The sequence below is a fragment of the Pelophylax lessonae genome, assembly GCF_965119305.1.
Source record: "Pelophylax lessonae genome assembly, chromosome: 4".
In the NCBI taxonomy this organism is placed as follows: domain Eukaryota; kingdom Metazoa; phylum Chordata; class Amphibia; order Anura; family Ranidae; genus Pelophylax; species Pelophylax lessonae.
This window is the reverse complement of record NC_138771.1, coordinates 559,212,216-559,228,177: the sequence shown is the minus strand read 5'-3', so window position 1 is coordinate 559,228,177 and position 15,962 is coordinate 559,212,216.

Below are 15,962 nucleotides of genomic sequence, written 5' to 3'. Positions count from 1 at the left end.
TGCTTTCCTTTGGTTTTCTAGCCTGATTGTTTGTTCCTGCCTACTATGAAGGGGGTGTCACTGGTAATACAGAGGGGAAATGCAATAGGCCTGGAGTGTGAATATTTGTAGTGTTCTTTGGCCAACCACTAGGAGCTTTGTTAGCAGCAGTGCATGCCGGAGAAGGATTCAAATAGCTAGGTTAATTGTGAGGAGAAAGCCCCCCACCCCACGCATCGGCCTTGGGAGGAGTGCTACCAGTGCTGCTATCAGCCTAGGCCTGTTGCGTTGGGAGGGCTGCAAGTGTTTGAAGGCCATTGAGAACTTAAGAATTGTTTAAAGGCATCGGTCAGCCGGCCGCCTTCTCCACCACTCCTCCTTTGACCGAACAAAGCCTCAGAAACACGTTGTCCAGGAAATGGTAACCTTCCAGTGTCTAGAAAGGTGTTACACAAATTTTTCTTCAAGGTGTCCTCAAGATGTTTAATCTTCTGCTCCCTCTGCGAAGGCAGGATTAGCTCTGCAACTTTACCCTTTTAACGTGGATCAATAAGGGTTGCCAACCAGTAATGAACCCTCTCTTTGACACCACAAATCCTCAGGTCCTTTCACAGGCTTCGCAGCATCAGGGAGCCCATGCAGCGTAAGTTTGAGGAGGCATGAGATTCTGAGTCCTCTGGGTCACTAATGACATTGTCGGGAGCAAGCTCTCCACAGCCACGTACAACTCCTGGGGTTTCTGGGGAATGAAAACCATTCCTGGAAGACTGCCACAAGACATCCATGCTGCCACAATCCTCTTCCTCCTCCTGTGTGTTTTTTGGCCCCGCAGGAATGGTATCTGCATAAAGGAAGCCTTGTGAGGAATGCGAGTCCTCCTCTTCCACTGTTGTGCCTCAAATGCCCTGTCCATGATTCCACAAAGCATGTGTTCCAGCAGGAAGACTAGTGGGACAGTGTCACTGATGCATGCATCGTCGTGGCTCAACATCCGAGTGGCCTCCTTAAATGGTGACAGGACAGTGCATGACTCCTTTATCAGCAGCCACTGGCATGGTGAAAAGAAGCCAAGCTCCCCTGAGCCTGTCCTTGTGCCATACTGACACAGATACTCATTGATGGCCCTCTGCTGCATGTGCAGCTGCTGCAGGATTGCCAATGTTGAGTTCCAACTGGTGGGCATGTCAAAAATGAGGCGGTTGATGGGCAGGTTAAATTCCCGTTGAATGTCAATCAGCAGAGCACTGGGATTGTAGGACTGCCGGAAATGGCCACAGACATTTCTGGCCTGCCTCAGAAGATCTTGTTAGCCTGGGTACCTATTCAAGAGATACTGCACCACCATTTTCAGGACATGTGTCAAGCATGGAACATGTGTCAAGTGTCCCTGTTGGAGGGCGGAGAGAAAGTTGGTGCCATTGTCGCATACAACCATTTCTTGCTCAAGCTGCCGTGGCGTTAACCACCTCTGAGTCTGTCCGAGCAGAGCTGACAGAATCTCTCTGTGTGGCTCCTGTCCCCTAGACAGGCAAACTGAAGCACTGCATGATATCTTTTAGCCTGACTGCTTGCGTAGCACCGTGAAGGAAATGTAACATCCCTACCATGCCTGCTGGACCAAGTGTCAGCAGTAACGTGAACATTCCTGCTGATCGCTTTGTCCAATGAGGCAAAAAAATTTCCTTTCACATGATGGTACAGAGCTGGAATTGCCTTACATGCAAAAACATTTATTTTTTGAACCTGCCACTGGGGTACAGCACATTCCGCAAATTCACAAAAGGGGGCACCAGATGAAAAGGTAGCAGTTTTAGTGCTAGCAATCTGGCCCAGCTAGCATTTAGACGCTGAGCATGTGGATGGCTGGAAATGTTTTTTTTTTATGGTTCAGAAATTGGGGTAGCAATATTTGCCTGCTGGTCAAATCAACAGGTGGTGTACTGCTAGCAGATTAGGTGCAAGTACCTGTGGCACCCATTGTTATGCCACCATACCTCTCAGTGCAGGTTTTTGAGAGGACTTGAGGTATAGTAGGGGTAGAGATCCCAGATGAGTAGCAAGGAGAAGTCTGTATTTTTTTATGGTGTGGGTCTTTCAGGTGCTGTTGCCAACGGACTGCATGGCAGGTTGTCATATGTCTTATCAAGCATGTGGTGCCCAAGCGGCTGGTGTTCTGGCCACACTTAATCCGCTTCAGACAGAGATTTCAAACAGCAACGCTGCAGTCTGCTGCACATGTGTTGAAAAAAGCCCACACCAATTAACTTTTTGTAAGTCATCGGGGGGGGGGGGGGGGGGTTACCTGCGCCCTGCACCTGTGGAGCTCTGTGGTGTGAGGCAATAGGGTGGCTGCCATTAAGCCGGCCTCTGGAGGACATCCTGAATCATTGGAGTTGTTCCGCCTCCTCCTCTTCACTTTCCTCCTCTGTTTATTCAGGCACCCAAGTACGGTCATTGACCTCATTATCCCCTCCCTCCTCTTCACTGGAACAAACTTGGCAGTATGCTGCAGCTGGTTGACCATAACTGCTAGTTTCTTGTCTGTCATTGTCACCCCTCTCTCGAGGTTCATGTTATTCCTTTCCTCAACCTGGGAACCAACCTCAGAGCATTCAAATTGCTGTGCATCCTCCAGCATCATGTAACTGACACTATGATCGAATAATTCAGGTGACTCCTCTGTGCATGATGGTGAGGCTATGGAAGGAGTAGCTGTGGACACAGAGCCTGTGGAATAGGCCGCTTTGACAGCTGCGGTGGAAGACAAACTAGTTTGAGCCTGGGTGATAGAGGATGAGGACTTATTTATCCACTCCACCAACTCTTCAGCTTAGTTATCCACTCCACCAACTCTGCAATAACACGGCCAGCACTGGAAATAAAGGACAAGCATGCCCCTCCTGCAGAGGATGCACCATGTCCGCCACCACCACTTTTCACTGTGGACATAGAGGCTGCTTGCCCTCTTTTAGTGGCCTGTGAGTGTCTGCCTCTCCTTGTTGATCTTTCGGACATGATGGGGATTTTTTGGGGGGTTTTATAACTTTTTATTATAGAGTGTGGGAAGGGAATATGATGCTTGGGTGCAATACTTTTGTACTTGGTGCACTATAAACTGTTTTATTATATTTTCTTTTTAATAAAGAAAAACCTAATAAAGCCAAAAAAAAAAAAAGAAAACAGATGCAGAAGGAATAGCACCTACGATGCAAAAGGGGGGAAACCAATTATGCCCTAAATAACATTAGTGCTGCTGCACCACAAAACAAAACCCAATGCTGACGCAGAAGGAATAGCACCTGCGACACAAAAGGGAGGACAGAAATTATGCCCTAAATAAAATTAGTGCTGCTGTGCCACGAAAAAAAAATAAAACCACTGCTGACGCAGAAGGAATAGCCCCTGCGACACAAATGGGGGGGACAGCTATTATGCCCTCAATAAACTGAGTGCTGCTGTTACACCAAATATAACCCCACTGCTGACACAGAAGGAATAGCACCTGCAACACAAAAGGGGGGACAGAAAATATGCCCGTAATAAAATTAGTGCTGCTGCGCCACAAAAAAAACCCCCACTGCTGACGCAGAAATATTAGCACCTGCGACACAAAAGGGGGGACAGCAATTATGCCCTAAATAAAATAAGGTGCTGCTGCGCTACAAAAAAAAAAAAACACTGCTGACGCATAAGGAATAGCACCTGTGACACAGCTGGGGCAGTACTAATATTGCAGCAACAGAACCTAATGATGAATTGAAAAGAAAAAAAAGAAAATATAAATGAAATAAAAATGGGATCAGTGGGGTGACACAGACGTGTTGTATACACCAACACTTCAGTGACCCCACAAGAATCACAGCACTACACTGACTGCACTACACTGTGTTACACAAGAATCAGCTCTATACTACACTGCACTGAAGTACACTGTGTTACACAAGATAAATCAGCACAGCACTACACTACACTGACTGCACTACACTGTGTTACACAAAAATCAGCCCTATGTTACACTGCACTGACTGCATAAAATATGAAAGCCCAATCCACTAACTACCTGCCTAATCTCCACTCCTAATCTACACACTGCTGCCATGTAAGTAGCTTTATATAGTGTGGGGCATGGACTTAGCCCCTGAGCCATAATTGACTAAAGGCACCCTCCCTTTGGCCAATCATTGCTCTGACAGTACATTGTGCTGTGATTGGCTGAAGCATACAGGTCAGGTACATGCTTTGGCCAATCACAAACACTTAATGCACTGCATCGCGCAGTGCATTATGGGACGCTCATCGGCGGACGAACTTCCCGCCGAGCTCACATTTGTTTGTGTGTTGAGCAAACACATGAACACACAGTGTTCGAGTCAAACTTACGTTCGACTCGAATGTTCAGCCCATCCCCACATATATTGTCAAATCACTGGAAACCAATGTCATCTCCCACCAAGCGTCATAGGCTCAGCCCTGGGGAAAATGCTAACCCACTCTGCCTCTGATATGCCTCTGGGGGTCAGGGGGTGCTAGGCTTCTATAAGCTTTAACATGTTAAAGTGATTTTAAACGTTTTCACTCCTTTTATATCTGCAGTTTTCAATAAAAAAATACCTGATAATCCTGCCATGAAGGTTCTTGTTCAGGTGTTTCCTGTTATGGGATGACAGCTGTCTCCCAGTCATGCTCCTCTTTTGTTACCCTGTCACACATTCCAGTGGGGGAGAGTACAAGCAGCCATGCTGCAGCCATGGTCCACCATTGTTACTGTCAGAAAGCCAGTCCTGAGCAGTGATGTACAGCCGATGCTATAGTAGGTGCATCTGTACAGGAAGTGACTGCAAAGAGAGGGGAGGAGTTTAGCAGCAGTGAGATAACAAAACCTATGACCATTGCAAACAATTGTTTAACATTTTAGCAAGCCAAATCATTCAGTTAGGAATTACATCTACTGTACTTTAATATATTCTATTTGTGGTTATGTTGTGTGTGGTTTGCTATATTTCTTCCAAAAAACACAAACAGAAGAGCGGCACCAGCCTAGTGCATTATCCATGAATACTTTATTATAAGTTGGTAAGGTAAAATAAATATACTCACAAACCATGCATATAGAAACCATATCAAGCTACTACTCCGGCTTACATGTTTTGAGGGTCAACCCTCTTCCTCAGAGCCTCACCAGCGTAAGCTGGTTAGGATCCCGAGCAGCATCTCCTTGGTTTTGGAATGCTCTGGGTTTGAAGAACCACTTTGCTACAGAACAGTAGCTTGGTATGCTGTATAAGTATATTTATTTTACTGACATGTTATAAAATATTCATTGGATAATGTTAACTAGATGGCGCCCACGCTATAGCTGAATGATGGCTACAGCACAGACATAAATTGCCGGGAGGGCATACAGTGACATCCTCCCGTGTACTGTCACTGTCCCGAGCACTGTCAGTGTGAGGAGGAAAAAAAACGATCGCCGGCTGCTGTCAGAGGGACATCGATCCCGAAGAGGAAAGGAATTATTTGTGCCCACAGTGCCACCTACCAGTGCCCCACCAGTGTCACCCACCAGTGCCACCTACCAGTGCCGACCAGCGCCACCTACCAGTGCCCACCAGTGCCATCTGCCAGTGCCACCTATCAGTGCTCACCAGTGCCACTTATTAGTGCCAATCAGTGCCCCATCATAAGTGTCACCTACCAGTGCCTATCATTGCCCATCAGTGCCACCTATTAGTGCCCATTAGTGCCGCTTATTTGTGCCCTTCAGCACCACCTACCAGTGCCCTTCAGTGCCGCCCATCAGTGCCCATTGGTGCAACTCATTAGTGCCACCCATCAGTGCCACCTATCAGTGCTGCCTTATCAGTGCCGCCTTATCAGTGCCACCTTATTATTGCCCATCAGTGCTGCCTTATCAGTGCCCATCAGTGTCACCTATCAGTGCCCACCAGTGCAGCCTATCAGTGCCCATCAGTGCAGACTATCAGTGTCCAACAGTGCAGCCTACCAGTGCCTATCAGGGCTCATCAGTGCCGCCTCATCAGCACACATCAACGAAGGAGTAAAATTACCTGTTTGCAAAATTTTATAACAAACTATAACTATGTTTTGTTTTTTTCAAATTATTAGGTCTTTTTTTTTTTTGTTCAGCAAAAAATAGAAAACCCAGTAGTGATAAAATACCACCAAAAAGCTCTATTTTAAAAAAATGATAAAAATGTCATTTGGGTACAGTGTTGCATGAGCGCGCAATTGAAAATTCAAAGTGCAACAGCGCTGAAAGCTGAAAATTGGCCTGGGCAGGAGGGGGACTTAAGTGCCCAGTAGGCAAGTGGTTAAGCTGGTGTGCCCTCTTCTGTTTTTATTTTTACAGTTACTATTAGGAAAGCCCCAGTCTTTAGAGGTCAGCAAGTTTGAATTATCTCCTTTTGTGCAGACCAAGAAGTGCACATGAAGAATTGCTTATGGTCAACCACACACATGCGCAGGAGGTGTTAGTATATTGTGTTGCTATATTTCTTGCTATGGTCACATGTCTGTTTTTTCAGGTGTGTTTTAATGGGAAATGTTCCAATATAGAGGAGACCTACATGACAGAAGGCTGTGCAAAACAGTGTCCAGAACACTCGGTGAGACATTGTTGCTCCAGAAACTATAGAATGTTTTGTTAAATTAATGATTTTGTGTATTTAAACTCAATTTTCTGCAGATTTGTGATCATGAACTGCAGTGTCAGTGTGAGCCAGGCTGGGCACCTCCAAACTGTAATGTCCCTGCAGGAGCAAGTGAGTTTACTTTCTGATACAGGCTATGGATATATTATATATACAGTATGACTACAAACATAGTGTATCCTTGGGTAATGCATACCACTTGTGTATTTCAGTGGAAATGCTCCACCTATGGTTTCCCATACCATACGTTTTTTTAACCGAGGTGCCGTGCAACTTAACAATGATAATCAAAAACTAGAAACAAAAGGAATTGCAAAGAAATGGCTCAACACTGTTTTTTGGAAAATGAATTAAATGAAAAAACTTCATTGAAAATATGTCACATAAAATCCAACATGTCTATAAATAAGTACATATGGATAGCCTGTGAGATCTCTCCCACAGTAACCTACGTCCAAGCTCAATTAAAAACACCATGAACTGTAAATACTGGGGCAGAGTGTATTTACAGTTCATGGTGTTTTTAATTGAGCTTGGACGTAGGTTACTGTGGGAGAGATCTCACAGGCTATTCATTTGTACTTATTTATAGACATGTTGGATTTTATGTGACATATTTTCAATAAAGTTTTTTCATTTAATTAATTTTCCAAAAACCAGTGTTGAGCCATTTCTTTGCAACTCCTTTTGTTTCTACTTTTTGAGTATGTTATATATATGGCTTCAAAGAGAATCAGTCACTTCTGTATTTTGTTTTATAGGTCAGTTTTTTCTGGAAGCTTTTTCTTTATGGTGGTGGCCATTCATACTATGGACGTTGGCATTGGACATATGAACCTGAGCAAGTTTCTTTTCCACAGAGGACAAGTAAAATACTAATCATTAAATAAGCCCAGAAATGAATTCAAGGATGAAAGGAGTTAAAGAAAAGACCAATACATACATAAAAAGAAATATCTGAGAATTATATGTAAAGCTTAACCTTATTCTTTTTCTCTTATTACTCACCTGTCCCGTCTTGCTAGATTCTTTATGAAGCTCCTTTATGAATCCAACATCTTTGTACGGATATACTGGTAGTCCAGTGTTGATGATACTTAGCCCGGTACAAAGGCTGTCAGTGATCCCTTGGTTGGAGAGGCACCCTGTAGGGTCATCTCCTGTTATACACCACACAGTTAAAGAGGAGTTCCACCCAAAAGTGGAACTTACGCTTTAAGGCCTCCTCCACGGCTCCTGTTTGTGAAACTGGACTTTTGGGGAGGAGGGGGGAGCAGGTACCAGATTTTGACAGGTACCAGCTCCTACTTCCGTTCTGGTCACCTTAGGCAATCGGAAACGGAAGTTCCCCTTCCCAAAGTCTTCTGGGACACAACAAGTCCTAGAAGACTTCGGCCAACTTGCATGCGCAGTTGGCACCTGGCTGTGAAGCTGCAAGTTGTCACAGCCGGGTGCCCATTAGTAGAGATGCCGACGCAGGACATGGGGTAAACACGGCTGGGGTAAGTACACTGCTGGATTGTGGGACAGACGAGTGGCTGCTTATTAAAAGACAGCAGCTACACTGTTTGTAGCTGCTGACTTTTAATAAACATAAAAATGACTGGAGCTCCGCTTTAAGAGTATGATGCATTATAAATTCCAGTACTGGTTAAGAGTACTGTAGCTTTACACCCTTTTGAACCCCAAATTATTGTCATAATTGTGGGGGAGGTAGAGTAAGAACAGAGCCCCTCTCTTTCCCTAAACTGAGTGATCAGTCACTATTATAAATAAAAAATCAGCGCTATTTGTCCATTCACAATAGTAAAAGATCACTTAGAGCTGCGGTTCTGTGTAAAGTATTTGCCGATGTCTTGTATGAAGTAAAAGCACATGCAAATACATTACACAGAGCCACAGCTCCAAGTGATCTTCTACTATTGTGAATTAACAAACCGCACTTATTGTTCATTCATAATAGTGACAGGTCACTCAGAACTGTGACTCTGTGTGTCCATCATAAGTTGCTTTTACGCATACACAGCCTGGCCAATGAATTCACTTTAATGCATGAATGATCAGCAATGCCAGGACCAGTGCCATATATAACAGCGCTAATTGCTCATTTATAGATTGAAAGATCACATAGAGCTGCAGTGTTATGTAATCCATCGGCCGAGCTATGTATGTGTACGACCAGCTGCTAATAGATGCACAGTACTGGTCTCCAGGTTACCAGAGAGCAGAGATGTCATTCATAAATCAGTCTTGTTTCTAGCGGTGTTGTCAGAGGGGAGGGAAACCTGTCCTAACCACTCTGCCTAAAAACTAAGGGACACATTTGAATGGGACTATGGTAAGTGCTTTATGCACTTCGTGATCTGTTCAGTCAAATAGCATTAAACATTTGTAATAATAGCTGTTCTTTAAATGCTTCCTAAATTGCACCAATGTGTGAATTTACCTTTTGGATTACTCACCATTTAAAGACTTGGTACTCCAGGCTAAATGTTAACTTTATTGCACTATTTTAAAACTAATAAAACTATTGAAATGTTACTTCTGAGCCCTACATGGCACACAATACCTGTTGTTGTTCTTAAATTCTTATATTATATAACTCTTTATATAGCATTGCACAGTCCGCTATGCTTATCATATATCTTACATTACTTGTGTATTTGAAAACCTAATAAAAATTTATGAAACAAAAAAAAAAAAAAACCGATTGAAATGAAAATGTTGCGTTTTTATATTTTCCTTCAGTCATTTAGTACCGTGTTTCCCCGAAAATAAGACCGGGTCTTAAATTCATTTTGGCTTCAAAAACCACACTAGGGCTTATTTTCAGGGGATGTCTTATTTACGGTATGTACAATGACTATCTTCAAAAGATTGTAACCCTAAAATAAATATCCTGATCCTTTAAAGCATGATAGACAGCACAGTGCTTGTGCTGTGTCATTTAGCCCTCTCTATGTTCTAAAAAGCCTAGAATAAAACAATAAAATGTTAAAAAAAAAAAGTTCTCTCCCCCTGTCAGCTCAGAAATTAGCATTATGACATTCTGTCCAATGCTTATGTTTATTCATTCCCAAAAATAAACCTTGGATAAAGTCATTGTAAAATTATGTAATCGATTTTGTCTACTTTATTGTGGAAAATACCTTATTTACAGCGCCGCTGGGCGCTCACGTGACCCTCTGGAGCTCTACTTTCCCTCTCTGAATACTGCAGAGGGAGGAGCTGAGATCAAGGATTTTACTAGGGCTTATTTTCGGGGTGGGGCTTATTTTGCAGCCATCCCTGAAAATCATGCTAGGTCTTATTTTCGGGGTAGGGCTTATTTTCAGGGAAACAGGGTATGTCTTCTTCAATACATAAGTCTATAAAAGTTGTTGAAGCATCATTTAGACTACCACAATACTTATTCAATTGCTTTTTCTACTTGATAAACCACTCTTTTGTAACAATAGTCTTTCAACTAGCCCTATTTTATTCATGATTGTACTGTACTCACAAATCCTCATTGATCCTCCTCCCTGCTTCCTGATCCATGTAAAGACCCAGGGCTGAGAATATGTTGGGTCACTCTGCACCCCTTTCTCACAGCCTCTTTGAGCTCCTATGAATTACACAGAATTCATATTCAAAAGTAATAAACTGAGTGATTTTAGAAGAGCAGCTATGTTTGCTCTTTAACAATTAGCATTAGTAGATCTCTTACTTGCTGTTTAAAGTAAGACAAAAATGAGTAGTTGTAAAACAGGACTAAACTTAATCATAGAGAAAAAGTGAAAATGTCTAAAGAAGATAATCAGTAATAACCCCCAGACACTACTCCATCACTAGCCTGTACCTGTGTAGTGATTATTACTGTATACACTGCTCAAAATTATTAAAGGAACACTTTGAAAACACATTAGATCTCAATGGGGAAAAATATCATTCTGGTCTGGATATCTATACGGATATGGACTGGGTAATGTGTTAGGAATGAAAGGATGCCTCATCGTTCGATGGAAATTAAAATGATCAACTTACAGAGGGCTGAATTCAAAGTGGAAAAAATGATGCAGCAGGCTAGTCCATTTTGCTGAAATTTTATTGCACCAAGTTAAAATGTTACTCAGTAATTTGTATGATCCCCCCCCCCCCCACGTGCTTGTATGCATGCCTGACAACGTCGGGGCATGCTCCTAGTGAGAAGACAGATGGTGCCCTGGGGAATTTCCTCCCAGAAGTGGACCAGAGCATCACTGAGCTCCTGAACAGACTGAGGTGCAACCTGGTGGCGTCGGATGGACCGAAACATAATGCCCCGAAGATGTTCTACTGGATTTGGGTCATACCAGCACGGGGGACATTCCATGGTATCAATTCCTTCATTCTCCAGGAACTGGCTGCATGTGCTCACCACATAAGGCCGGGCATTATTGTGCACCAGGAGGAACCCAGGACCCACTGCATCATCATAGGGTCTGACAATGGGTCCAAGGATTTCATCCCAATACCTAATGGCAGTCAGGGTACCATAGTTTAGCCTTAGGACACCCTCATGAAGTCTGTTTCTGATTGTTTGGTTAGAGACATTCATACCAGTGGCCTGCTGGAGGTCATTTTGTAGGGCTCTGGCAGTGCTCATCCTATTCCTCCTTGCACAAAGGAGCAGATACCGGTCCTGCTAGTAGGTTAAGGACCATCTATGGCCCTGTCCAGCTCTCCTAGAGTAACTGCCTGTCTCCTGGAATCTCCTCCATGCTCTTGAGACTGTGCTGGGAGACACAGCAAACCTTCTGGCAATGGCACGTATCGATGTTCCATCCTGGAGGAGTTGGACTGCCTGTGGAATCTCTATAGGGTCGAGATTTTGCCTCATGCTACCAGTAGTGACACTAATCCTAGCCAAATGCAAAACTAGTGAAAAACAGTCAGAAAAGATGAGTAGGGAAAACAATTTAATTGGCCTCCACCTGTAAAACCATTCTGTTTTAGAGGTCATCTTACTGTTGCCTATCTTGTGCCCCTGTTGTAAATTTCATTAACACCAAAGCAACTAATTGAAACCCGCCATCCTCCCCCGCTGTCCTTCCGCTGTCCTCCCGCTGTGTGCTTGGCCAATGCCGGCACTTGCCTTCTGGTTCCCTTCCCTGCGAGCGTTGCGACGGAGGGCGGTGGAACCGGCGGAAGATTAAAAAATATAAATACACTAAATGACATGATACAAAGCTGTGATCCTAACGGATTACACTGTATCATGCCATTTCAGCACAGGATTGCACCTGGGGACTTTTCCAGTGCCCTGCCTGTGCTTTTCCAGTTCTTTGTGCCTTGAAAATAGAGAACGACCATCCAAAAAGTATTCTTTTTGCGCAAAATCGCTTTTAGACTAACTGGAAAACAGCGACAGTGAAACAGAGTTACTTGAGGAACTGAGCGATAGCGATTCGTGGGAAAATTCCTCATCAGGTACGGAAAGTGAGGACCGCGACGATTCTGATGTCTCTTTCTGGCACATAGCTCCGTTGAAAATTCTGAAGAATCATTTGATACACTTCCCAAATTCCACAAGCTATGTGCCAGAAAGAGACATCAGAATCGTCACTGTCGTCACTTTCCGTACCTGATGACGAATTTTCCCACAAATCGCTATCGCTCAGTTCTTCAAGTAACTCAGTTTCGCTGTCGCTGTTTTCCAGTTCGTCTAAAAGAACGCTTTTTGGACGCCATGGTCACCTTGGCAGTTCCCCCAGGCTTGCCTTTCCCAGAGAGAACACAGACTTTGGATGACCTTACTACCCATTGGCTGTACTCAGCAGCTCCGTTCTTGGTAATAGAGAGACTGTATAGGACTTTTTGCTTCACACAGAATAGGGCCTGCATGGATTCAGTCTCTTCAGATGAGCCTGGCACACCCATCTCCTCGGACAGCACTTTCACATTTTGCTGGGCGTCTCCCCACTCCTACTCCTCTTCCGAGCTGCTATGGGATGTCCACTCTGCGCACTCTTTATCAAAGGGCCCAAATTCTGCCTCCAGTCTGCACGAACCCTAGTCTATGGCCCCCCCCACTGCTGCTCCCCACTTGTTCACCTGAAGACGAGCTGTCTTCCAGCACTGGCTCCTTCCAGATGGGATTGGCAAGGTGTACATGAGCAGCTGGCATTTAAGGGACAGCGTCTTACTCCTGCTGGGCAGTACTTACAGGTACCAGCTCCCTGACTGGGCTGCAGGTTGAAGCAGATTTCCAGCTTTCTTTCCTGATGTTGCTTGCCTTCGCAGGAGAGTCACCAGCCTCAGACTTGACTCCACCTTTATCAGTCACTTTAAGCCGCGCTCCGGCCATCTAGGACTTCCGTGGGTGATCCTGGCTGAGAGCTGATCGCAGCACTCAGGTTAGTGCTGGGTACACACATGCACCCTCTGCCATCTTGCTCCTCTCTCTCTCCACAAGCAGAGCACGCTGGGCACTCTGGGTTCCACAAGCTTCCAGACTGGCTGGTGCCCGCAGCTCTAGTGAGCAGGCCTGTTCCCACGTGCTCTACTGTAACACCTTGTTGACTAGACTGAAACTTGCAGGCACGGGTAATACATTGATTGTTGTAATGTACGTACTGAGATTGCAGAACTTGTCAGGACATGCTGCTTGGCACCAAATGTGCCCGAGTAACTAAGAGCTGGTGGTAGCAAGCATTTACTGTGGTTGCCATGAGCAACAGCAAATTCTGTAACATAGGTCACACTGTAGCTAGCAGGGCTAGGACAGTCCTTAACATCAGCCGAGGTTGGGCAACTGGAGACACCTGCTGGCTTACCCTGATCACCATAGGCAACAGCAGACATATTGGTGCACTTTTTACTGTTCTCAGCAGGACATTGCAGCACACAGTCATTTTTAAAGCAGACCGCTGGACATTTTTAAATCCATGGGCACGATCACCCATCATGGTTAACAGCACCATTCTTACGGAATAGCAGACTTTTAACACAAGTGTCTGTGCGAGCCGGGGTTTGGGGCAACTGGGTATGCTGTGCAGTACTGGCTCGGCAGCTACTTCCGCTGGTTGCTATGGACAATGGTACTTGGTTTGGGCACACAGTCCCAAATAGGCAGAGCACAAAAGTCCATCTCAGGGGGGGGTATCAGAGAAGCTGCCAGGATGAGTCACCAAGCCCTTAACTAACCCAAGTCAGGCTTAGCCCTGAGCTAACTATGTTTTGTCTGCCCTAACAGACTTCTAGAGGGTTCTACACCAGCTATAAAAATGGAATCCAGCAAATGCTATGTATTAAAGCAGAGTGGAGCTTGTCAAAAGACAGCCTCTTTGGTGTATTTATTTTTTTGTTTTATTAAAATGTATTGCTATTAAAACCCTTATTAATCAATAGTTATCCATAATCAGAAGACAAACTTCTTCCCTATCATACAAATGACAGCTAAGGCATATTAACTCGCTACCAGCAATGAACAGCGCCGTATTCTATCTATCTCCACTCCAATATCACACTGCAAATGGCTGCTCTGGGAAGGAAGCTTTTATAGTGTGGGGTGGGACTAAGAGCAATGAGCCATGATTGGAGAGATTCATCATGACTGTGTCCAATCATGGCTCTAAAAAGTGCTATGTGTCCTGATTGGGAAAAGCCTTAATTGCTAGCCAGTCAGGGCTTCCAATGCACTGTGCGGCTCACAGTGCATAGCGGGGCATTTGGCGGGCCGAACAAATAGCTGAATGTCCGCTGACCGGGTAAACAACCAGTGTTTAGTCAGAACTCAGCCTGAACCGTTCACCCAACACTAATTGGCAGCATATCGTGCAAGTCAAAAAGGTAAGGGTAGCCATACATGGCTTAGAAACCAAAGGCTTATTCAAAATCAGTTGAAACAAATGAAAGGCTTCTGAACTGTTAAACGTTTCATTAAACCCAGACTATGAAAAACTCTCACTTCATGATAATGTATGTTCATACTCACAAAGCCAAAAAAGCATTAATTTTGTGTAATGTGAAATATACCTGGTTAATCTTGCCTTCAGCTATCTCTCCCACATTCTCTGTGTCCCCACTACAGGTAGAGATTGTGTCCTTTACTGAGCATGCTCAATTTCAGCTCCCTTCCAAGCTCTTCATTTCCTCTTTTTTTCTATCTGTGCTGCCCACATGACTATGAACTCACATACAGTATGTGGGTGTATACACATTAGTAAATTACTCTCCCCTCCCTCGCTCCTCCTCCATGTCCTCCTATTGCTAAACACCATGAGGGCAGGATGTAGTATTCTGATTGATTACATTCGCTAAGAAACTGACAAAAATGCTTCGTTTTAAAATATATCAAATGTAATTGCTCATACCTGTAAAGTAAAAAAAAAGTTGGTCACAGATGCAGTCTGAACAAACTGAAAGTTAGTGTCAGTCATCTCTGACTCCCCCTACACCATATTATTGCACAGGAAATACACATTTGATGTTCATCAAAATCTTATTGGGAGCTGTAAAACAGTTATTTTATTTAATTTGAATTGCTCTTTTAAAACAGTTTTTTTTTTTTTTTTTTTAGTCATGTGACTGGCATAGCACCAATCAGGGCTGGCCAGACACAGACTCACACTATAGAGAGCATACACACGCAGAGTATTGGAAGCCCCTCCCAAAGATCTTTCCCTACAGATGCCAAAGAACAGGGAAAGATCATGCCACCACCCAAAAGTGCTGCAGAAAAAGGGTACTTAGAAGATTAAAAAAAAAAAAAACTAAACAAAATACAGTGGCATGAAATATATAATTTATATGAATGAATTATAGTAATTAAAACTTCTCTGTTTAATATCACTTTACATGTAATCCAAGTGCCATTGCTCCTCACAAATGGAATTTTTAAACTAGTTGAAAAATTCTTTCTAATTAGTGCCCCGCCACCAACTAACAGTGCAGAAAAATACCATGGTACATGATGAGGAAATGTGTAATAGTTTAATAAATTTAAAGCTATTTCATGCCCTTTTGAAAGAAAAAAACACCTGCACAACAAAATACAATTTGCCAACTTTAGTAAATGTGAGTGTAAGTTCCCATAGGCACTATCACCCATCAGCTATTTCCTGTATTTGAACACTATTTTTTAGATCTGTAACAAAAATGTATGTAACAGAAATATATTTATCTAATGTGTAAGCGTAATACACTCCCCACATCCAGTACATTTGTTTTGGCATTCTTACTCCAGCACTTGCAGTTTACAACTTTCAATGCTGCTGGCTCCTGTGGCACTGTGTGGACAGTGCAGTCTCCAGTCAGTCTGTTAGTTTGGAAAAGGAAGTGGGGAGGAAA